Source organism: Melospiza melodia, chromosome 1, assembly GCF_035770615.1.
Source record: "Melospiza melodia melodia isolate bMelMel2 chromosome 1, bMelMel2.pri, whole genome shotgun sequence".
Lineage (NCBI taxonomy): Eukaryota > Metazoa > Chordata > Aves > Passeriformes > Passerellidae > Melospiza > Melospiza melodia.
The window spans coordinates 163,661,337-163,684,837 of NC_086194.1; the positions used below are offsets into that span (position 1 = coordinate 163,661,337).

The 23,501-nt window shown below is 41.8% G+C and overlaps 1 long non-coding RNA gene across 2 annotated transcripts in view; it reads left to right on the plus strand.

Annotated features, from left to right (window-relative positions):
* The window catches only part of LOC134430650 (uncharacterized), an 88,920-nt gene that overhangs the window by 30,651 nt on the left and 34,768 nt on the right, over positions 1 to 23,501 (plus strand). The window contains exon 3 of one of the 2 annotated variants that reach the window (XR_010030886.1): positions 18,293 to 18,426. The exons of the other annotated variant lie outside the window; for it this stretch is intronic. This is a non-coding gene — a long non-coding RNA (uncharacterized LOC134430650). Of the gene's footprint in view, positions 1 to 18,292; positions 18,427 to 23,501 lie in introns of those variants that run through there. 2 annotated transcript variants of the gene reach the window in all.

The following is a 23,501-nucleotide window of genomic DNA, read 5'->3' on the forward strand; positions in this document are numbered from 1 at the left end:
TACTAACAAGTCCTGGGAGTTTCCTCTGAAATGGTGGCCAATTCCTTATTGTTACTACACAACCTTCTTTCCTCAGCCACACTTTGCAAAGTAGTCAGTGGCTGAAGCACTCATCCAGGATGTCAGTGGTCAATGGTCCAGGCTCAAAGTCCTTCCTCTGACTGGGGAAATGCTGTTAATTATCCCAAATTATCAAGCTGGGTTTAGGCTATGCTCCAGAGCTCCTACTGAAGCTGGGCAGCTGTAGCACAGGACTCAAGAGTTTCTGGGACGAAAGAGAACACCAGCAAGACTGACTACAGTCTCCTTGGAAGGGGGAGATTTGGTTATTTGTCACTGTCAGTTTAATAGATTTTCCTTGACACAGCCACTGGATATAGCACACATACTCTGCTGATGGGGCCAAATAGTAGCTTAGGTAGAGTCTGACTTCTTTGGCTGTCCTTGGAGAAAAAACAAAACAGACAGTGAACACTTGCTAGACTCCACACGTATTCTCGTGATTATTTGCATTACATTTTAATCTTAATTTTCTTTTGTGAAAAGCAGCTTGCTGAGTCTGAAGAGGAGAAAACTCTTCAACTTCTTCTACAGGCTGTCTCAAACCAGCAGTTCTTCACACAAATATTTTTTGCACATGTCTAATTTGCAAAGTACTTCATAACAATTTTTTTCTTAGATAAAGAGATTTTGAAGACCAAAAAAGGTTGTGGGATTCCTGTGCCTAACCTAGACAAATAGATCCTCTATCTTCTCCAAAAAATCAGGTGTTCCATCACTGTCAAATACCAGAATGTTTATGATCTACCAGTTCTATGCTTACCTATCCATTTTTGCTTCTTCTCAAACTCAAGTCAGGGCAGAACAATAAGGCAGTGCAGATTGCCATGTTATCTGCTGTCTGCCTTTCATACAGCTCAAGGGATGTTGATCTCCTTCCTCTGCCTGTGTTCATCTTTGCAGGGGTACCAACTCCATCAAACTGCTCCTGAAAGATGGTTTAAAATACCAGCAGTTGTCAAAAATGTGGGAATAATAGAAACGCTTTGTGAAGATAGGGCTGGTTTACTGTTACCTGGAGAGATTCCCTGCCTGTATTACTGTACTTTGAATCATTCTGAATATCACTGCAGAACTTCTCTTAGCAGCTCTCCTTTCCTGTTATTCTTGCTCACATCTGTTCACTGTAGTAATGGATATTTTTTGGCTGTAAGCAGTTATGCAGCATGACACTTGGCAAATGGATGTCTCTGTGTGCAATAGCTACTGTTTTTTGAAGACTCATTTGGCTCTTGTCCCCTCTGGGTGAAACAAACATATAAATATATTGCTATAAACCTCTCACCAGACTTCCATTGCAACTACTACCTTTTTGTCTGACATTGCTTATGCTTGAGCTCTCCTCTGAACTGAACTGTTTTGGGGAAATCTAAAGGATTTGGTTTTGAGCTTCAAATTTATTGTGTGTATGTTTGCTCAGTGACAAGTTGTGCTTCTGCTACCTAGTCAATGGCATATCTGTACTTTGTAAGAAACATGCTGTTTATGTGATATAATTATTTCCACTAACTGCTCAGAACCCAACTGATCACTCTCACAGCCATAAATGAATCTGTTTGACAACCTGTTCTCTACTCAGTGGGTAGTCTTCCACCAGCCAGCTAATTTATCATTGCATCTGCCTGGCTCTGCCAAGGAATATGCTCTAGTGCATTTATTCTTGTCTCTAAAAGCTTGTGACTGGCCATTATCTTGGGAGGAGACTTTGGTAGAACAAAAAGTTTATGGTGTATGTTTCTGCCTTTGTGAAACTCTTGTTTGCAGTGACTCAAAGAGATCTCCTCTTTTTGTCGTTTTCATTCTCTTTTACACTTGATACTGATACTTCCCAATGATTGCAGAGACCCCCAGCAGCCTGACTGGTTGGCCCAGGCTAGATGAGAATGTTTCTCAGTGTTGGTGAGAAGTGCTTAATTGATATTAACATGGATGGAGATGATCTGCTCTGCCACAGGACAGACGTCATTTGGTACACTCTCCTTCCTCTAATGCTATAGTGCTCATGCAACCTGAAAGGACCATCTGTAGATCTTTGAGATTAATGCAGGCCTGTTTATTATTTGGCTTTTCTGTTCAAGCTATTTGGTCCTATCTGTCTGGATCTGCTGAGCTAATTCCCTTGATATGTGAATGTCCAGGTTGCCTATGTATCCCAGCAAAAAGCAGATTTTTTTAGCTCATATTTATTCCTAATTCAAAGTCCAAGAACCTGCTGAACTGAGAGGCGACCAAAATGGGGAAAACCTTCATCAATCCTGATCAATCCTGAATCAAGCTCTTCTGCCATGCTGCTAAACAGCATTTTCATCATCTGAACTCTTCATTACAGTTTGCATTTTTTCCCTCAGGATTCAGGTTCAACACCTTCCGTGACATGTCTCCCTCTACCAGTTAAAGCCAAAGCTCTGCCTTTGAATTACACAAAGGCAGCAAAGTTCACAGATGCTGGGAAAAGGTCAAAATAGTAGGTGTGGCCTGCCAGTTGAGGCTATCTTTTTGATACCCTGTAAAATATGCGTCTTTATTCTTCAGTAGGAGAGTCTCCTGTGTTTTAGCCTTGTCTTGTCACTTGCAGAGAAGGATTAACACTACCAGAAGGAAAATTGAAGATGTCACTCAGAAGAATGGACAGGGCAGTTACTTATCAATAAGAGTATCATCCTTTCACCTAACTGACTCCAACACAGAGACGTGTCTTGTTTCTATTAATATTTCATAGAACCAGCTGGTACTACTAGATCCAGCCAGTCCCAATGAACTTCATTTTAGCCTTTTTATTAGCTTATAAATGTGATAGGGTTGATGGATGCCATTTAATGGAACGCTTTCCGCCCTGCTCCTCCCTCCCTTCCCACCCTGAAAAATCTGACATTCATAAATGGAGGAGGTCAGTGATTTGCATCCAGCTGAGTGGCTGTCTGGCTTTAATGAGATGATTTGTAATCATAAGCACTGCACTGCAGTGGTGTCTGGTACAGGGGAAGAGGAACACGTATGCATACTCCAGCTGAGAGGAGGGAGAGGTGATGGGAGGGAGGGAAAGCACACGGATTAGAAAAAGGAAGCAAGGCTGGAATGACATAAGGAGCTCCATTAAATGTAATACAATAATGCTGGCCTGGTTAGCATAAGGAGAGCCAGAGGCTGGCTGATGCAAGCCAGTGAAACTCCTGTTACTTAAGGCAGGCAGGCAGCTTGCAGGATTGCACTTATCCAGAGCTCTTTAGAGTAGCTGAAAGTAATGGGTTTGGTTTTGCCAGCTGTAAGTCCTCAGTGCCCTTAATGCACAGCTCTGTCCTTCCTCTCCCACTCCTTATATATAAAAAAAAAATCTTCCAGACCAGGAAGAAAATTCAGGGGCTAAAGAGGAAATATGTTGTGGGGATGGCATGTTCCACATCAGCTATATTTTCAGCATGTTTTTCTAAACAAGAGTATCACGTTCTTTGTGTGTATTCTTCCTCAATCTGATGCATTTTTAACCCACTTGCTCTTTTCATTTCAGTCACGCAAAGTAGCAGCAAATTCCTGCAAGTCTCAGGCAGGCAGGTAGGATGGAGACTATTAATCCATTCACTGGGGGAAAGAATCAGAAGAGAATCCTTCTGGGAGAGAGAGATTTCTAATTCCCTGGCTTTGATAAAAGCTTCGCTTGGCATCTGTTTCAGATCAGACAGCCACGAATCCACCACAGGCAAATCCATAGGAAGCCAGGCTGAGCTGGCTCTCCTGCACACACAACTACTTTCTCTGGCTGACTGTGAGAATTTTACACCTCTCAAAGACTATCTTTCCCTTGTCTCCAGGGTTTCTCTCCTCTGTAGTAGCAATTCTCTGAGATCATCACACGATACTTTTTCATTCGGCGGCCCAGCTGTGGAGGACTAGATTCCTTTAACCATGTCTCCAGCTGTCTGGAGTTATTCTGCAGCAGGCCAGCTGGACCAGGGTAGTTTTTCTTATAGCTGCAATGGAGTAGCTTGGATCAGCTTTAAGGTTGTTATTTTAAAATTCATTAACTACTTTATGTTATTAAAAAAAATACAAAAGAAAAAAAAAAAGGGAAAAAAAAGGCAGCAATTCTGCAAACTGTTTGGCTACAATTTGCATCCTTGTTTGGCTGCAATCTGTAGCCAAGGAGAAGACACTGACTTGAGGCAGGGGGGCTGCTGGTTTGGCCTTGCTCACAGTGTCTCCCAGTTCAGGATAATGTTGTTCAGCTCCCAGCCCTTTTTGAGGGATGGAATCTCCAGGGCAGTCTGCAGTCACATCAGGAGACTTTCAGCCCTTATTCATCTCACCTTTCTCAGTCATGACCTTGCATCCCCTTCCTCACCTGCCCCTGGAGAATGAAGATCTGTCCTTCCAGGCAACAAAGATCTTTTCTCTCCCCTTCTCCTGAGCTCCTTCTGTGAAACATACATGCTTCATGGGCTTCCATCTCTGCAGATGTTTGTAACTCTGCAACATGGTCCTTCCCCCCCTCTTCCCTGGGGAGACATTTACCCCTATGTTAAGTACAGAGGTTTAAGTTACAGGGATGTGTGGGTGGCCTTCAGAAATCATGCCAGTAGGATTTTTCTCAACCAGATTTTCAGTTCTGATAGAAAAAGAAGAAGCAACACAACTCTACCCAGCATGCATAAAACAATAGTTGACCTTCCTTTGAGACAGAAAGTGTCTTCAGTGTCCTCAGGGAAAAAACTTCCTCTGTGTAAGATGGACCCTGATAATGATTCTTTTTGAGAAGAGCCCTGTCCTGGAAGCAGGTCTCCCAACTTCTCTGCACTTTCCGGCTTTCTGACTCCATCAGCAGGTCTGTGAGCTGGCAGTATCTCCCGCAGCTTTTTCACAGGCTCACCAACTGCTTTGCCAGGTCCTTACAGAGTACCAATCTACTGTGCTATGTTAGCAATGCATCATCTGTCAGAAAGGAATTAGTTGTGTATAGTCTTAATGTTAAGAACATAAATAAACTGTAGATTGAAAAAAGGGGTCATGAGGAGGGAAATTCATTTTTACTGTCCCTCTAATACACCATGTCTCCTCTTTGTCTAGGGAGTATCCCACAGATGATCACCTCTCAGCCAGCAGTGCACTTTAGTGCCATCGTTCAAGCTAAGAAAAACCTTGAAACATTCACTGGGGCTGTTTTATTATTTTCCCAATCATGTTTCCTTGACTTGACTTGTCCTGTCCCTTTGATCAATAGCAGACGTCACCCAGCATGAGACATGTTTTGGATTGATTTAGAGTGCTTGTTAGTACCAACTTCTAAATCACTTTGCTGAGCTTCCTCTCTTTGATGTGGTTGGCAATGGATAAGGTCTTAGGCTGGGTTTTTCAAAGGACACAACTAAAGAGTCCAGAACACTTAAAACTCTCCAGCCCCTCTTGAAAATCACAGGTAAAGAGTGCAAGAAATTTACTTGCTTTCAATGATAAGATTTTCAAGCACTTTGAGGTGCACATAACTGCCTTATGGAGTTTTCAGAGGTGCCTTTCAGAATTTGTGTGCTTAGGCATATTTGGAAATCCTATTAGAAGCCATTCAGCATCTTTATTTGCCTAAAGCCTGACTCAGCATACTGTGATACTCTTCTGTGTGTGTGAGAGCAGCAGCATAAAGAGCAGGCTCTCAGTGAATGACTGATGCTGTATGAATGTGTGGAATACAAGCCAAATCCCAAATGCAAGGGCTCACATGTTACAGTCATATAACCCAGCCACTTGTTTCTTCAGCAGTTGTCACAGCAAAGCTGTCATTTCCTAGTTCAAGAGTGTTTTATCACATCCTTATCCTTGATACACACTCCAGGAGGAGGAAGGATTCACGGAGCAAGTGGAAGTGTGATTCAGAAACTTCATCAAACTGAGCAATGAAAATGCTCCCAGCAAGTGGCCTCTGTCTGTTTGGGTATGTGGAATGGATAGCTGGAGTTCCTCACATAATTTAGGTTACATTACCATTTTTCAAGAAAAATTTACAGTCTGGATTCAGTTTGCATAAATAGGAGCTTCAAAACCAAAGTCTAAAACATCTCATTCCGTTCTTACCAACTTCCAGCTGAAGGATATTTCTGATCATGAATTGTAATGGTGGAAAGTATTGACTGATTCAATGGGAACAAGAGTGAGAGACAGACAGACACATTGACCATTTCCGAGGAGATATATCCTGTTTCCAATGAGCTTTCTTATTAAAATTATCCCAGTATATACATTCTCTATTCAAGCATGAAGTGCTCATTACAAGTCCCTACATGAATAATGTACACTTAAAATGATTCCCTGTGCCATAAATATTGACCTTGGTTAATAATTAACGATGGCTTTCTCTCTCTGGTCCTCTGAACACTACTGACTGAGGGGCTGGACTCTTCCCATGCTGTTTCTTTCCTTTTACTCCTGTAATTTTCCAAGATACCATGCTGATAATATCAGTATAATGATGACGCAACTTTGGACTGGAGTATACAGCAACTCCTGTACCCATCCTGGTTCTGGCTTAGTGTCCCCTGTGACTTAATTGGAAAATGTGGAAAAAAAATATTCCCTTTCTAATTTAATCTACAATTTCTATGCTGGTGTTTCTGCAGTCCTTGTCCATTTTTGCTTTAACATGTAGTTAACATTATTACAGTAAAATACATCTATCAGTCACTTTGTGAGACTGGTTCATGGAAAGAGTTTCAAAGAGCAGTATATGGACCAAATTTGCTGTTCAAACTGCAGTGGATCCAAGACATTCCTTGTATTTGAAGCTTCCCAGCCTTGTGCTTGATAAATCTGTACTGCCTACACTGAGCATTTGGAAGAATCTACAGATTCACAGAGGAAGAAAAGCCGAATGATTGTAAAATGTTGCCTGGCAGAGTTCAGGTTTACAATGTCAACTTCAGCCAAGACTCCAGATCTGTGTCCCTGCAGGCCCTCACTCTGCAGCTTTTAGGCTGGGCATGCAGGAAAAATGACTCTTACCTCATACACCACCATACTTTATACATCTTGAATGGGTTTTCCATAGAGCTTTGCCTGGGCTTCATACATTAAATGAAAATTGCAAGCAATGATAAAATGTGCTGAATATCCTGTCTGTGGTATTCAGGTACCAGAGAGAAATAAGGAAAGGCTTTGACAGCAACACTATGAAAAGATTTCATTAGAGTGTTTTATCCTTTAAGTTCTGACAGAATTTTCCTCTTTTGGACATTCTGCAAATTTGTGTTACTAAAAATGCTGTGGTTGTTCCTATAGTTCCCAACATTTGCCCTGGTGACAGAGTTATAGCCACTCCATGTGGAAGCTGAGAAAACTGTGTCTCTTCTTTCACTCTCAGCCTTTGTAATTCTTAACCCAATGGCTCCTTGTTTTGAGAGAGAGAGATATGGAGGATGCTGTCCAGCAAGCAATATCTATTTATGGAGACAGTGAATACACAATGAGTTAGGAGACGGTGACCAAAATGCGCAGCATTGTTTGTGGGTCCTTGAGGACCAATAAAAATAATAGAACTGCAACTGTAAATAGCTTATTACAAACATCCAATTTCTATGCTTGGAATTCAGGACTCTGTCCAGACCATAAAATTAATCCTCATTGCCTGCTGAACCTTGGAAGCTGGGCTCCTCTGCCAAAGGTCACTCAGTTCTCAGTGGTGGCATCAGCGCTGATTTGTTTCGGCTCTGTGCATAAACATTTGCTCTGCTTGGTTACAGGCTGGAATTGCATGAAGATCATTGGAAAACTGAGTGAAGTGCCACAGCCCCTTCATAGCTAAGGATTTCACCTCAAGGAAAGGCACATGAAAGGACCTGGGTACTAAAATTGACATTCTGTTATGGGTAATATAAGGAGAATGCCAGAAAGGTTTTGCCTTGGGCTAATACTTTAAATTATTGGTGAAGGAATGATGAGAATTCATAATCATAGCTAATGTTTGATGTGGTAAAATATGCTTTATGTTCAATGCTGGTTTTAATTTTTACTATACCAAGAATGACAATGTCTGTAATACAATAATACATTTTCAAGTATTTAAGATTTTCAATTATTATGTATTAATTGAGAATATTTAGAAATGCCTAAAGGGACCAAGCTGTGTTTCAGGTTTCTTTGCATAGATTTGCACTGATGTAACATGCACAGATAAAAACTCAATTTTTACATCATCATTTAAATTTTATTTTCAAGTGTTTTCCTTCCTCTGTAGAATGAATCACACAACCTATAAACTACTTTAATATTTCTGGCGGTGGTATCCTGACTCACAAGAGAAATGAACCAGTAACCACCTCTTACCCCTCTCATAGGTCATCGAATAATTGCATAATCAAAGTTTTAATTTAAAGTTGTCCTGGAAGCAGTGTTTGGCTTTCTGGACATTTTCTGTATCTTTCACATTAGAATAAAACATAGTCCCTAAGGGAATAAAAAGGATGTGGATACATACTCCTAAATTAAAGCCCTGTGTCACTACCACTGCAAAGTATTGATAAGACATTTTGCTCCCCATCATGGTCTTGTCTTAGGAATCACAAATAAAATCCAAACCAAAAAAACCCAAAAAACAAAAAAAACAAACAAAAAAAAAAAAAACAACAAAAAAAAAAAAAAAAAAAAAAAAACCAAAAAACACCCCAAACCCCAAAAAACCCCAAAAGTAAAAAAAAAGAAATATGCAGAATCTCAAGGCTGAGCTTCAATGCTCTCCTGTTCCAGCAAAGATGATGATTCTTATCCTATATACCCATCCCCTCCCTTAAAACACAAAGCCAGCCAAAGACTCACTCAAAATTCAGTGGTGGCCACAAGGTCTTCAGAGATGATGCTGAAGGTATGGAGATGCCTCCTGGCCTGTGAGTGGGATGCTCTAACACAAGTCCACTCACCAAATGGCCCTTACCTTCAGGCTTCTGGGACACTTCACCTCTGCCTGTGTCCAAATGGGCTGGTATTGGTACAATTGTCACTGCTCAGAAAAGGTAGAAATCCACACAGTTCTGTTGTGAAGCCTGAGTGTTAGCAGCCTGCCTCAGGGCTGGTGACTGCCAGTAAGAGTTTGGCAGTGGCACAGAATGTACATGGAAGTTTTCATGTTCTGCTTAACCTACACCATCAACGACATCAAATGGGACGTAGGTGAAAAACTCAAAGATATTCTCATTAGTTAATTATATGAACTGCAGTTTTACACCAGAAATCAATATGTCCCCCACTGCCTGACAGACACTTGGTAGATCATTTCCAGTTGTCCCTGTACAAGGGACCAGGTGCAGCCCATCCTGGTTGCTAAAATCCCAGCCACACTGTAAGTGTGCACATCTGCTGGTGTGAGTGGACAGACCCCTTCTGGCACCCCTAGGCTCCAAGCCAGCAAACAGGGCTGCCCATTAGGGCCTCCTTTTGTAACTGGAACCTAAAACATCCATCTGAGCTGCAGCTGGTACTTGTGGGAAGTACTTCCCTCTCTGCTGGGCTGTGAGTGAGAAGGCAGAGCTGGGCTCTGCTCCTGCCAAGCTGGGCATGGAGACAAGTCCCTTTCCCTCATCCTCACCCTTCTCCCTCCCTCTCTCGTGGTCTGTGAGCAGAGGAAAGCCTGTCTCATCCTGCTTGTATGTGCAGTGCCCTGCAAAAGATGGCCTTGATTGCATCTGTGGTTTACAGGCTTTATTATAGGACATGGAAACAATGGGAGTTTTATTGCCCTGAATGTATCATTTCTGTTTGAATGCTCCCTCAGCATGGTGTTCTGACTCCAGGCTTGCTGAAAGAGGCTTGCATAGTAATTGGAAGATTGGTAATATTGCTAATGCTGTTCAGAGCATAATTCCACATCAAAACTCTGCTTGGCTTTTGGGGCCTTTTAAACATCCAAGTTTTATCCCACTTCAATTCAGCTTCTGAGCCTCCTCTCCACAGTGGATCAAACCAAAGGCCTGAATCCAACTATACTCGGAATGAGGCTCCAGATTGTATAGCTTCAAGTCATCTTCCTATGTATGGAATTGCATGCTGTACTGCTTTGTAGAGCAGAAGTCCTTGGTCAAGTGCTTCTGTGCTCTATTATGTAGAACTGCAATAAAACCAACTTTTCCAGTTGGTTTATAATCCACGTTTATTATAGCCCCAAAAATTCATACCCTGGAGATAAAGCCGGTAAGTCTCACATCCCAATAGAAGTTTATCCCAAGCAGAGCTGAGAAAGACTTTCATACCAACCAAAATATAGTTGTCACCAAAGAATTCCATCCCAGTCTACAAAGGAGGATACCATTTTGCTTTTTCCTTCTTTCAGAGACTGGAAATTCAGCCTGCAGGTCTCAAAGTCAAGTTAAAATCATTCTGCCCACCTCTTGCAGATAAAAAAAAAAAAAAAGAACAAAAAAAACCAACTCTGTTAATTACCACAGTGAGGAACTGATTTTCATAAAAGCTCAGTTTCTATTTTGGCACAGAGCTAATTGGTTAGAAGTCCTAAGAACTGTGTACACTAATTACTGGTCTCTTTCAAAATATGTCACAATGGGAGCTGCTAGTTTGTGAACAATTGTGAAATTCTCCCCTCACATTAGCAATATTAGCAAAAGGTTTGGCATCTGGTGCTTAACTCTGGTGAGGGTCAGAATAGGAGAATTTATTGTCAAAATCAGAGGTTTCTCAGTGGAAAGCTGTGGTTGAACTCTATAGTTTGACTCAGATGTAGTAGTCTTTGGAGATTGCAGTGGGTTGACCCTGTCTAGATGCCAGGCACCCACCAAAGCCTCTCTATCACTCCCCTCTGCAACTGGGGAGAGAAAATATAAGAGTTCAAGGGTTAAGACGAGAGATCACTAAATGCCATCACAGGAAAACCAGGCTCAAACTGGAGATATTAATTGACTTTATTACTAACAAAATCAAAGCAGGACAATGAGAAGCAAAATAAGGCTTTTAAAACACCTTCCCCCAATCCCTCCCTCCTTCCCACCCTGACCCCCTGCCCCAGCAGCACAGGGAGATGGGAGTGGGGTTTGCAGTCAGTTCATCACAGGTTGCTCCTGCTGGTGCTTGGGGAGAAGAGTCCTTCCCCTGCTCCAGTGTGGGTTCCTCCCATGTGAGACAGTTCTCCACTAACTTCTACAATGTGGGTCACTCTTCCATGGGGTGCAATCCTGCAGGAATAGGCTGCTCCACTGTGGACCCCCACAAGGTCACAAGTCCTACCAGGAAACCTGCTCCAGCCTGGGCTCCTCTCTCCATTTGCCTGCAGGTCCCTGCCATGGACAGCCCATGGGATCACAGTCTCCTCTCAGGCACTCACCTGCCCTGGTGTGGGTCTCCTCCAGGGGCTGCAGGTGGATCTCTGCATCTCCATGGATCTCCATGGGCTGCAGGGCACAGCTGCCTCACCATGGTCTTCACCATGGGCTGCAGGAGAATCTCAGCCTGGAGCACCTCCTGCCCCTCCCTCTCCACTGACCTAGGTGTCTGCAGGGCTGCTCTTCTCACATTTTCTCGCCCCAGTCTTCTCTGGATGCAATTACATTTGCACAATACCTTTCTTTCTTCTTCTATGTGTGTGACAGAGGTGTTTCCATCATTTCTAACTGGCCCAGTCTTGACCAGAGGCCCATCTGTCTTGGAGCTGCCTGGGACTGGCCAGACATGAAGGAAGCTTCTGGCAGCTTCTCACAAAAGCCACCCCTGTAGCCCCCCACTACCAAAACCTGGCCACATAAACCCAATTTGCCATTTCACATCACTGCTGTAACAGTAGGATACTTTCTTCTGCTATTTCCTTCTTCTCTGTTCTCTCAACCCATTTTCTTTTAACATGGGGAAACATTTTCTTGGCACTCCATCTAGTCTTGATCAGCCAGGAAGTGTTGACAGTGTTGCACTTTCACTGCATTAAATCTGTCAACCTAATATGAGAATAAATTCAGATTTTCTGGTAAACATACCTAGGGCATACAGAAAGCAGCTCTACAAGCTACAAGCATGTAATTTCTAATGAATCTTTTTGACTGTGCATACTGAGTGTGTCCTCATCATCTCATAAACCAAGAATAAGAGCTGCCTTTTCCACAAGGAAACTGGCATTGCATTTGTGGGAGCAAGAGGCTGTTTCCAAAGAGTGTTATAAAAAGCAGTTTATCTGAGCTGTGGTCGATGTATCATCCTTCTCTCACTGTTTGAGCCATTTTTTTTGAGAATGATGAATTGTAGTCATCACTGCATTCAATTAATTTTTCCTCAGCTGGTTCTTATAGTGTGTTTGTACTAAGTGTCCTCCAACAGCTGATAAATCATCCCTGAGTGGCTGCAGATGCAGCAGCAGTGACAAACACTGGACTGACGACAGGAATGTGCCACACCATGTCTCTTGTCCCCTTTTCCCGGAAAGAATTTTGTGACCTTTGGTGGCATTTGCAAGAAGCCATTTTATACTGATGCTCCATGGCTCTATTGATCTCTGTGTAATATTAATCTTAAACAAACAGGCCATATAATTTATGTAAACTCCATAGGTAATTAAATTCCTTCCAGCAAAGGTCAGGGCAGAATATTTAAGATTTCATTTGAATAGAAATTACAGTTAGAAATGAAGGGGGAAAAAAAGGAGAGGGAAAGGGAGAAATTTGGAGCTTGTAATATCAATTATTATGGTGTAACTAGGAGGTATCAAGTTACTTCTGAAGGGCTCATCTGCACACACAGTTTGGAAATGTTTGCCTAGAAAGACTTATAAATATCTTTAAGAAGTGTTCAAATAGTTCTAATGGATAGTGAATGAAAATATCACCTTTTTTTCAAAGAGAACTGAGACTCTTCTTAAATGAACAGAGCACATCTTTAACTGGCCATGATTGTAGTGTCCATTCTTCCTTCACCATGGTCTCAAGGCCATGGAGAGTATTATTTTTCTGTTTACCTTCCAATTTCAAAAATCTTTCAATTTTAGTGTTGAAACTTTTCTTCTACCAGAATAATATGTGTTCATTGGGTAGGTTCAGATGCTTATATTTGAATGCATAGCTTCTGAGAAAAGACATTAAAAAAAAAACTACTTCATGATAAAATTTCATGCTCTGAATATTGTCTTGTTTTGCTTGATATGTCCCAAACTATCAGAATGTTGTGCCATGTTGGGAAAGGCTTGCATAATTTCTACCACTTATCTGATGAAACAGTCTCTCTCTGGACTCAACAAAGGTCTGTCACAAGGCTGAGAGAGGACCTAGGCTGGGCACAGCCGGTGAAAATCTGGGAGCAATCCAATCTATGAAGATTTCAGCAAGTGTCACAGTCACTTTCTCCTCTAGCTAAGAAGAGTCTGCATTCACAGAGAAAGCTGGGGTATAAAATACTCTCAGCTACAGAACAGCATAAGGGGTAGAGGTAGGATTTTTCAGAGTAACTCTTTATTGTATTTGTCGCCCCACTGAATGGCCTGTACATGCTGTTGTGAAGTGGGGTAGGGGTTGATCATCACTGAGAAATGCAATTCTGGTCTCAGTGCCATGCATTGCCACACCCCAGTAATTTGCAGAAATTATTGTGTAAAAGTAAAAGCCCTTGTTCCCATTCAGCAAGTGGTGACCACTAGGAATTCAGAAGGAAAGAGCACCTGCAGCTGCATCTCTACACTCTGCCTGCTCACTGCTCTGAGGCAGTTGCAGCATCTGCTGCAGCTCCTGCTGCTGCAGCTCCTGCTGCAGTCCCACTCCCATCAGAGTATCTGTCTCACCAGCTTTGCAGCAGCATTTTCCGTCTTGCAGCTGGCTGCCTTTGCTTTCTCAGAGGCCTATCTGCCTCCACACTGCCTGTCCCTGTTACTGATATGCTTGAAATCACACCGGCTCCTCCACTGGCCGCTGCTCCCCTTATGGCTGTAATGTCATTCACTCTTGTGCTTTCTGCTGCTGTTACTGCCATAGTGTCCAGGCATCTGACGTGGGTTTGACACAGCTACTCATAAGCTCTGCTCTTGTTCTAGCATGAGGACACAAGTGTAGCTGGGCTGATGTGAGCTGAAGATTCATCTAAAGCCATGTTTCTCCCCAGTGGCCATCTCCAAGCACTAAGGGGGAAGATGTAGGCTCTCTACAATAATTAGATGTGGGAAGATTGATGCTGATCTTTCCTTGCTCCTGTAGTTGGTGCAGCAGCTATAGAGTTAGCTGGGATTTGGGAGAACTAGGTTCAGATTCTGCTTCACAACCAGTTTGTTCTATTACTTAGGCATAAATTTATTGTGGAGTTTTACACTTCGTGTCACCAGTGCCCATTTTCTGGTGGTTGGTTTTCACTATGAAAGGAAACCTAAGTGTCCTTTTCTTTAAGTTCCCCATGTAATGGATGAGGAAAGTTACAAGAACCTCAGGAATTTTCTCAAAAGTTGCAGCACTGAGAAAAGACTTCCCCACAGGAAATGGAAATGACATGGACGCTTTCTTTAATGCACGGTAAAACCATCCCCTGGGGGGATGTGCCTGTTTCTTTTCAAAATGAAAGAGGACTCAGTCCTTCTTTCTCAAAAAACAGCTGACATGCAAGTGCTCACTTTCCCCTCTGGATGCAATGGCAGCTTTTAAAAAAAAGTAACAGAAGGATGAGATTTCAGTGAGTTTTCACTGTCAGTTTGAAATAATGCCTTCCCATCTCCCCTCCATCAGAAGATTGCCTCAAAATTAATAAAGAGGTGGGTGTATGTAGGGAACTTTCTCATCTACAAGCTCTTCATACAGTGCTTAAAAATTCAGCAGGCGACAGGAGAAAGGGATAGACCACCCTTAGGCAGTGAAGAAGAAATCTGAGCTGTGGTGATGATGATCTGAGCCATCTGCTATCGCTCCCACAAGTAGCAATGGTGATAGTTACGTAAAACAACAGCTTCAGGTTAAAAAATAAAGAAAAGTGAGAGAGGTCGTGGACTAGCCTTGTAGCTCTGCTCTGAAGGACCATTGTTACAGGACAGGGAGGAGCATTAGCTGGTGAAGTCCTGTTGCTGGTTATTCAGTGTGACCACAGGTTTTCCCAGTAAATCTCTGCCATGCAGTAAAACTCATCTGGTTACTCACAGAAATACAGAAACAAGTTAAACTTTCTCATTTTTTGTAAGCAATCATACTTCCAGGCCAAAAGCTTAACTCCTCACACATGCCCCCCTCAGGTCTGTCTTCACTGATGTATGCTGGCACACCCAGTATTCTTTATTGCAAACTTCAACCCAAAAGTCATACCATTCACTTACACCATGTTGGCATGCTCTGCTAGAGTAAAAAGTCACCCTATTTGAGCCAATAAGTCCTGAGAAGAGGCTGGGCTCTTCAGCTCAAGCACAGCCCTTGCAAATATATTGATTTGTGTTCAGGCTCCTGGGTTTGTGACTCCCAATATGTCATTTAGCTTATACAAATGTATACAGGTCTGTCCTAGAATATTTGTAAGACTTCTCTGGCTCATTAGTAGTATACAGAATCACAGAATCACAGAAGTTCAAGACTGGAAGAGACCTATAAGATCATCAAGTCCAGCCGATGTTCTAACTGTTCAACTAGATCATGGCAGCAAGTGCCACATCCAGTCTCGTTTTGAATTCTTCAAGGGATGATGACTCCACCACCTCACTGGGTAAATGATTCCAGTATCTGACCACTCTTTCTGTGAAATATTTCCTTCTTAATTCTAACTTACATCTTGCTTGACGCAGCTTGAGACTGTGTCCTCTTGTTCTATCTGTTGTCGCATATACCTCAGTATATGTCTCCTCTCCTCTCCTCTCCTCTCCTCTCCTCTCCTCTCCTCTCCTCTCCTCTCCTCTCCTCTCCTCTCCTCTCCTCTCCTCTCCTCTCCTCTCCTCTCCTCTCCTCTCCTCTCCTCTCCTCTCCTCTCCTCTCCTCTCCTCTCCTCTCCTCTCCTCTCCTCTCCTCTCCTCTCCTCTCCTCTCCTCTCCTCTCCTCTCCTCTCCTCTCCTCTCCTCTCCTCTCCTCTCCTCTCCTCTCCTCTCCTCTCCTCTCCTCTCCTCTCCTCTCCTCTCCTCTCCTAGTCCCAGCTCCCTGTAGATGTTTTGTTATGGTGCACAGTCACACCCACTGCAGGGGATGCTGTGGGAAGTGGTGATGGTGCAGTCTGACAATGATGAGTCAGGGCAGACCCACACTTGCCGAGCTCAGGACACTCCACCATCCTCCTAGAAGGCAGCAGGCTCTGTCTGGGTGCTTACATTGCAATAACTGTGCAGCATTTGCAGAATCAGGAGTCCAATCTGCCATCAAAATGACCCACAAAAGCAGCTGGTCTCATGCCTGTCTGGTCAAACTAGACCTAACCTCTAAACCTTCTGAGGTTCGCCCATCACTAATAATTAATGTTTGACTTTGATAAAGCTGACATTTGGTTTATAAAGGCAGACTAATAAGCTCCAAGAAGGCTCAGAAATCCTATCAAGTAATGTGTTGCATTACAAATCTTAAAAATTACTCTAAAAATTAACATAATCTACTGCTGGGCACGTTAGTATATTAATGTGATTGGAAGCGTGACCTCTTTCTGCTAACTTTCCAAGTGACCCTGGTAAATCTGTGGCATTTCTACTTATGTTAGAGTTAACTTTTTTTTACAGACCTGTAAAAATATAAGGTTCAGAGAATGTAGATACAAAAAAATACTGTATTTTCAGGGCTTTAAAAATTTCTGTTACAGGCTTTTGTCTTACATGACTATGTTTTGTATTTAACAAGTAGCGCAAACTTTACATGTTTTATGCAACTGGTTTTGTCTGGGCTTTTTTCTTTGGCTTTCCATTTCTGAGGCAGATGTTATCTTTATGGTTAAAGAGGTTTTGGCCTCCCTCTGTGACATTTAAAGGGACCCAAAGCTTACTAATTTTAATTTCAGTGGCTGCAGCTAGCAAGTAGTGGGAGTTACTGACCTTGAGATGCCACTCATGGAAGGACAAAGTGTGATGGGGACTTTGTCACATCTCTCTGTGTCTTTGTTGAATGGCAGCTGCAATGTGCATCTATGTCTTTTAGATGTGTTATTTCCCTCCCCAGCCTTATGGATGGACATCATCTGTATGACATGGATGATGCAGTAAAGAATAAGATGCTCAGTCATACAAGGGGGAAGAAAACAAGGAAGAGGAAGTAAATAAGATGAAATGAAAAGTAGGAAGTCAGGAAGTTTTCTGATATCTTCATGTTCCTTCAGCCTGACTCAGGGTGAAGGTTTTGCAATTCTTAATCTACTGGGAGCATGGAGCTAAAACCAGACGCAATATTAATGATAAATATTAGCCCTCACAAATTGCTAAATCTTTTTCCAGCTTTTGATGTTCCCTCTTTAATACAGTGCTGTTTCTTCCTGTGCCGTATCTACTCCTTGCTTTCTGTGAGCATGGGAGCCCATCTTTGAATTATGGGTCTTCATCAGCATAGGGTGATTGTTGCCCTCTTCACCAAGTGTCCTTGGTGTCTCAGTATGCCTTTAACAGGTCAAAGCAAATTTTCCTCATTCTCCATCTTCTGAAATGGCTGTTGAGTACTGTACAGTTTGTCCCGGCTCCTTCTGATCTGACAGCAATTAACATACCAAGAAACATGGCACACAGACTCTAGAGAATATGTGTGAAATCTGAAAAAATATGGACTGAGGGGTAGAACAAGTACAGGGAGTAATGAAAAAGGATACATTTGCAACAGAATGGAGTTATTAAGCTTCTTGTAAATAGAAATTGAATTTACTAGGTGATATTTGGTCTAAATAATGGTCTAGGCTACTCGAGCTGCAGGGAGTTGAAGGTGTGCATCTCCTTTTTAACATCTTGGCTATTCCCCAAATGTGCCTGGCTGACTTAGTGGCCATCTGTGTGAATTGACTGTGTTGTCCCTGGCTCCAGTGACCACCCAGCCTGAACTCTGCAAGGGGGGCTGCCTGCCTGTGGTTGGTTTCTTCCCCAAATAGCTCTGAAGTGTGGCTTGGTGAGTGCTCTAAGTAAAATTATGCTACTGTTCACTTCTCCACTTGATTAAAATGTATCTTTCAGCATTTAAGGGTGGGCAGTGACTTCCTGGGATTAGAAAGGGAAGTGAACTGGCTGGAAAGCAGCAAGGAAAGAAGTTGTTTACAAGTAGTGTGAGGGCAGAGTAGCATGTGTTGCTGAAATCTGGGGCTTGGCTGCATTGCTCAACTCCAGTTACAGATCTGCTAAATGCGTTCTGAGTCCCGTTTTCTTTCCTAATAGCACACACAAGGACGCTTTTACCAGAAGAATGATTCATCTGCTGTGGTATCCCAGATAAACTTCAGGAGAGCGGGCTCCCTTGGGCTGACAGTGCATCGTTTGCCTCAGGACAAATGCCCTCACAGCCTGTCAAGTTGGCTGAACACAGCCTTCTGAGGAACTGGACTTTTTCAACATGTAAGATTTCACTCAGCATAACAATTTTTATTCCCATAATAAACGTTTGGAACAGCTTTGGAAATCCTCTCATGGCTGTGGCAGGAGAGGCACCGCCGTCCACAGGAAGTGCAAGCATTATAAACTCACAAGTACAATCACTACTTAACAGGTGTGTGTGAAACATGAGTGAGAACACTGAGGTGCCCCTGCACTAATTTATAGAAAGTGAAAACTTGGTTATTTTGAAGGCATGAATATTGCAGTGACTGTCAACTTAATGAATAAGATAGGTTTCTTTTATCAACTTATTTTACAAAGAAATAAGTTGATAAAAGAAACCTATTGTAAGTCTTTTAATGACCAATTTTTAAAGCAGTCAAAACATTGGCTTCCTGAGGAAGCCAATATCTGATTTTAAAATTTGGTGAGGTTTTATCTTTGTTTTTTTGTTTTTAATAGATATATGTGTATGTTTGGAATATGAAAAGGAAGTATTTTCAACCTCCAGAGTCATTGGAGTGGACAGTAACATTCTCTTACAAGTAGAGACCAAGATTTGGAAGGTTTGGCCCAGGCTTTGATACAGACTTGTTTTCTGCCAGTAGCAATTAATGTCATTCTCTTTTCTCTGTCAGATGAGTGGGATAACATTCTCAGTTGCACTGGAATCTAATCAATTTTCCTAAAACATCTAAAGATCCTTGGATGGGAAACAGCATCTGATTCGGATACCGAATCTATAGTTTCTGAAATTTTCTGTCTGTACTCCTCTCTGGCTCAATATATATTTGCAACTTAGCAAAAAGAAAAGAAAAAAGGAAAAGAAAAGGAAAAGGAAAAGGAAAAGGAAAAGGAAAAGGAAAAGGAAAAGGAAAAGGAAAAGGAAAAGGAAAAGGAAAAGGAAAAGGAAAAGGAAAAGGAAAAGGAAAAGGAAGAGTTTGAGCTTGAACTACCTTTCCTTCTGTCTTATTTGGTCCTCACTAGTGCTGTGCCACACCTTCTTGCTTTTCTCCTTTTTTATTCCTCTGGATATTAAGAAAATGCTCAGTTTATTTTAACGGTCATAGAATGAGAAAATGAAATATCACTTTTTTATGTAAATTAGTTATTTTCTTATGCTGAAGAAGCAGCTTTTTTGATGGCAGTGGCTTCTGTTGTATTTATGTTCCTCCACTGATCTCTTCAGGGTGCCAGATGAGCCATCCTTGCAGGGCCTGAACCAGCTGGGTCCAATATTAATGAGGAAAGGGACCTGTTAATTGTAGCAAGTGGCTCAGAGACCAATGCTTCAAAGCCAATTCAGCCAGACGAGACTGAACCTCCCTGTGCACTGTTTTTCACATGAACTTTTATAATCTTTTGAAGAAAAATTCTATATAGAGACACAGAATTTTCAATGAAGAAATTATTTTTGCTATTAAGGATGAGCACTGTGACCTGCCATCTTCCTCTTATGAGTAGAAGACTGAATGATTAACCAAGGTTATCCTATCAAGTGATGGTTTATTTTATTTTCCAGCAATCAGGTGAATTGAATCTAGACTGAAGCATGGGGAATTTTCAATTATTTGCTGTGAACCAGTCTCCTTCAGCTTGGACTTAGTGGATTTTAACTCTCTAGGGGAAATATCTCTCTGCTAAAAGTCTACTTTGCTGTAAGTTACAGGGCTTAAACTGACATTCTGGTGGATATTGCCATGAACTTCTTGGTCTCTTAGGCTTGCTATTCAATACTTCTCATTTTGCTTCCTTTATTCTGAGAAATATATGATGGTCATATGAAATTTTAAACTTTTGCTCAGGCACAGTGTAAAAACTCATGGTTCTGAGATGTGCAGGCCATTTCTCCTCTCTTATGTCTGGTAGAGAACTCGCTGGTTTTGAGGAAAAAGATCTTTAGTACCAGGTAGGTCCTAGGAAAGAATTTTGGAACAAAGTCTTTTTGTTGTAAGCTAGAAAGTAATTCAGTAGGAGCTGTTGTCAGCAATGCTTGCTGCAGCCCACCAAAGGGAGGGTTCTGTGAAGAAGGTCTTTGTCATCCCGGGGCTCTCCTTTAGCAGCTCCAGCTGTGAAGACAGCAGGGTGCTCATTGCTGCTAGGCACCATGGGGGTATGGAAAAGGGAATATCTTCTGAGCAATTTCCAGTCTTTGTTCAAAAGCTGACCAAGTATTTTCCTCACGGACATTATTTCACAGAGATGGAAGTAATGGATCAAATATTTCTAAGAGTAGGATGCAAGTGCACTTAAAACCTTTTTGAATCTTTTTCAAAATAATCATTAATTTAGCTTATTCTCTGGGGTTTATAAAAAATAAGATAGGAAAGGAAATAAAAATTTCAAAATATTTTTATTTTGTATGTGTTTTGCTTAAGCATGTCTGTAAATTTGGTTATCCTATTCACAAATGAAAACATTATGTGAAGGATATTGTGATGTCAGAAGAGTTTGTAAGGTACCACTAGAAGTTATTTGGACAGTTACATTTTCTGAGGTTTCTTAAAATCTACAACTATTTTATCCTCAGTAAGAGTCCTTTCCTTTCCATCTGTAGTAGTGCTCACTATAGTCTTTTTATAGCCTAGGTTTAGTGACTGTGTCAATTCACTGGCAGTTTTCTTTGAGCTTCCTGTACAGTGCACAATATATTACTTCAGACTACTAAATATTACTTAAGAATAAAAAACTTTGTTAATGATTTTATAGTTTCTGTTAGGAACTTCTGATTGTGAGCTAATAATACCCTAGTTCACAACTGTCATTTCTATCTCTGTCATCACTTGCCCTCTGGAATTTATATCTGTGCTTTATAAGTCAGTGTTCAGGACTGTAATTTTTATGTAGCCTTTTGCCCATTCTAGCCTGGATTATTTGTATACAAATAAATATTTTTTCACATTACATACCCACTCCCACTCAGCTTTGGACAGGAACACTTAGAATATTATCAATATTACATTTCATAATTAATCATCAGCTAGTTGAAAATGGCAGATGAAAATGTTTGGTTCCATTATGTCATCCCATTCTTGCTTCAATGGTCAACATGTCATTTATAGCTGTGGTAAAATTAGTTCAAAGCATGAAGAACTTCAACAACCCATGTTCAGTAGTTATCAAGTATTGATAAAGGACAAAGCTTTGAGCTGAAAATCTGTCACTTGATGGAAACTTGTATAGCTTTCCTGAGGTTTTCAACTTTTTTGATTCCTGTTGTAGGCAGGAGCTGGGACTTACCAAAGAATTTGTGGACAGAGCAACTGCATCAAAGATTCTGCAATCTTTGCGTCAGGGCAGCATGCTTTTTCTTCACATCTGTGATGAAATTTCCATGAAAGACATTGTGATTAATGACTACAAATCTGAAAGAGATCCTGAATTACACTAAACTCCAAGGTTTGGTGTAATTCAGATTCATGGACAAGGTGACATGAGACAGACATATTAAAATAAATGGAATCTTTCCTATGTTACGGCTTCCCAGCCAATTCACAGCTTTTGGAGTCAACCACATTACACCTCATATAGCAGATTTGCCTCTGCAAAAGACCACTTTCTGTCAAGTAACTGTGCTCTTATACAAAGTGTCCATTTCAACCTTGTTCCTTCAGTCTGTCTGCTCTGTGATCAATATCACAGTCTAGACCTGGATGACTGCAGAATCTGATTGCAGCTTAATTTCCCACAAGAGTAGCTAGACCTGCTGAAACAGCTTGAATATGCAGCACTGAATAAGCAGGCTGAGTGACAAATGCCCTCACACCATATTGGGAAGTCCAATTAGCAGAGTGCATCTTGCTGTGTTATTTTTCTCCCTATTGCATTTTGGAAGGATTAAGCTCTGGGACAGTCATTGTTAAGTAAAGGAAAATAACATTGGAATCCATTACTGAATAAAGAAAAATCCATTACTGAATAAAGGAAACTGTAAAAGTGCCTGTGGTTTTTTAAAAATTCTTCAGTTTATGTTAGCATATATAAGATTAGCCTTAAATACATGAGGATAAACTGGCAGTGTGTTAAACTCTTAACATCCACTAAGGACTTTTAGCCAATTCTTTGCTAGGTTTAACTGGGTCAGTGGAAAACGTTACCTTCCCTACCACTCCTTTTCACAGTCACTGTCAGATGACACTGTCCCCACAGTGTGGTTGGAGGTGCATCTGATCTACGAAGTTCAGAGCCTGCAGGCAAAAAGCACTGATGAGACCAGCAAGCTGGTTATTAGGTTTGACTGCATGCACTGGCTAATGAGGATGGGTAACTTCATTTTGGGTGGCATCTGCTTTTCCTAATGCCAGCAGGGTCCCTGTCTGCTCTGCCTGTGAACTGTCTCCTGCAAGGCTTCATTTTGAGGCTCATCTTAGGTCAAGCCTCAGTCAACACCAGTTGACACTAAAATGCTGGGCTGTAATTTGCAGTGCTTTAAAGATGCTTCATTGTTATGTCTGTCCTGTCTGTCCTTGCAGCACAAGTGCTGACTCTGGTAGAGAGTCAGAAGGCAAAACTTGAGACCAGTGATTGCATCCACTGTCAAAACTTAAGCCACTGGTATATGTGAGTCAGTGAGAGAGCTCTTGGTCTGGTTTGGCAGATGAAGGGATCTTGTCCCTCCAGAGAGGTTTTGATGGATGAAGGGGAAGGGATCAGAAGCTTCTTTTCCCTGGACAGGCATCCAGGAAGGGAAGGAGAGAGCAGAAGTGTGCCAGGGGATGTGCTCAAATGACTCACCTCTGTTAGGCAATGCCTTAGCTCCCTTCAGCAGCAAATTCAAGCCAAAGTAACCTCAGGGTACATTTCTGCAGAAGATTGGGCTGCAAGCTTATCCCACTATGAGCACTCTTGGCTGAACTAATTTCTAGGACTCAGCTTTCAGTTCTTGTGCCAGCTACCCCTGCTGAAGGTAACAAAGAACCTTCATATTACTTTACTTTTTATGCTGAGACCTAACTTATTCAGCTGTGGAGGTGTCCGTGAAAACAAGAGCAAATAAAGAAAATGGATGTGGGGAAGGAAAGGAAGCATCGAAGACAAAGGGCTTAGGTACCTC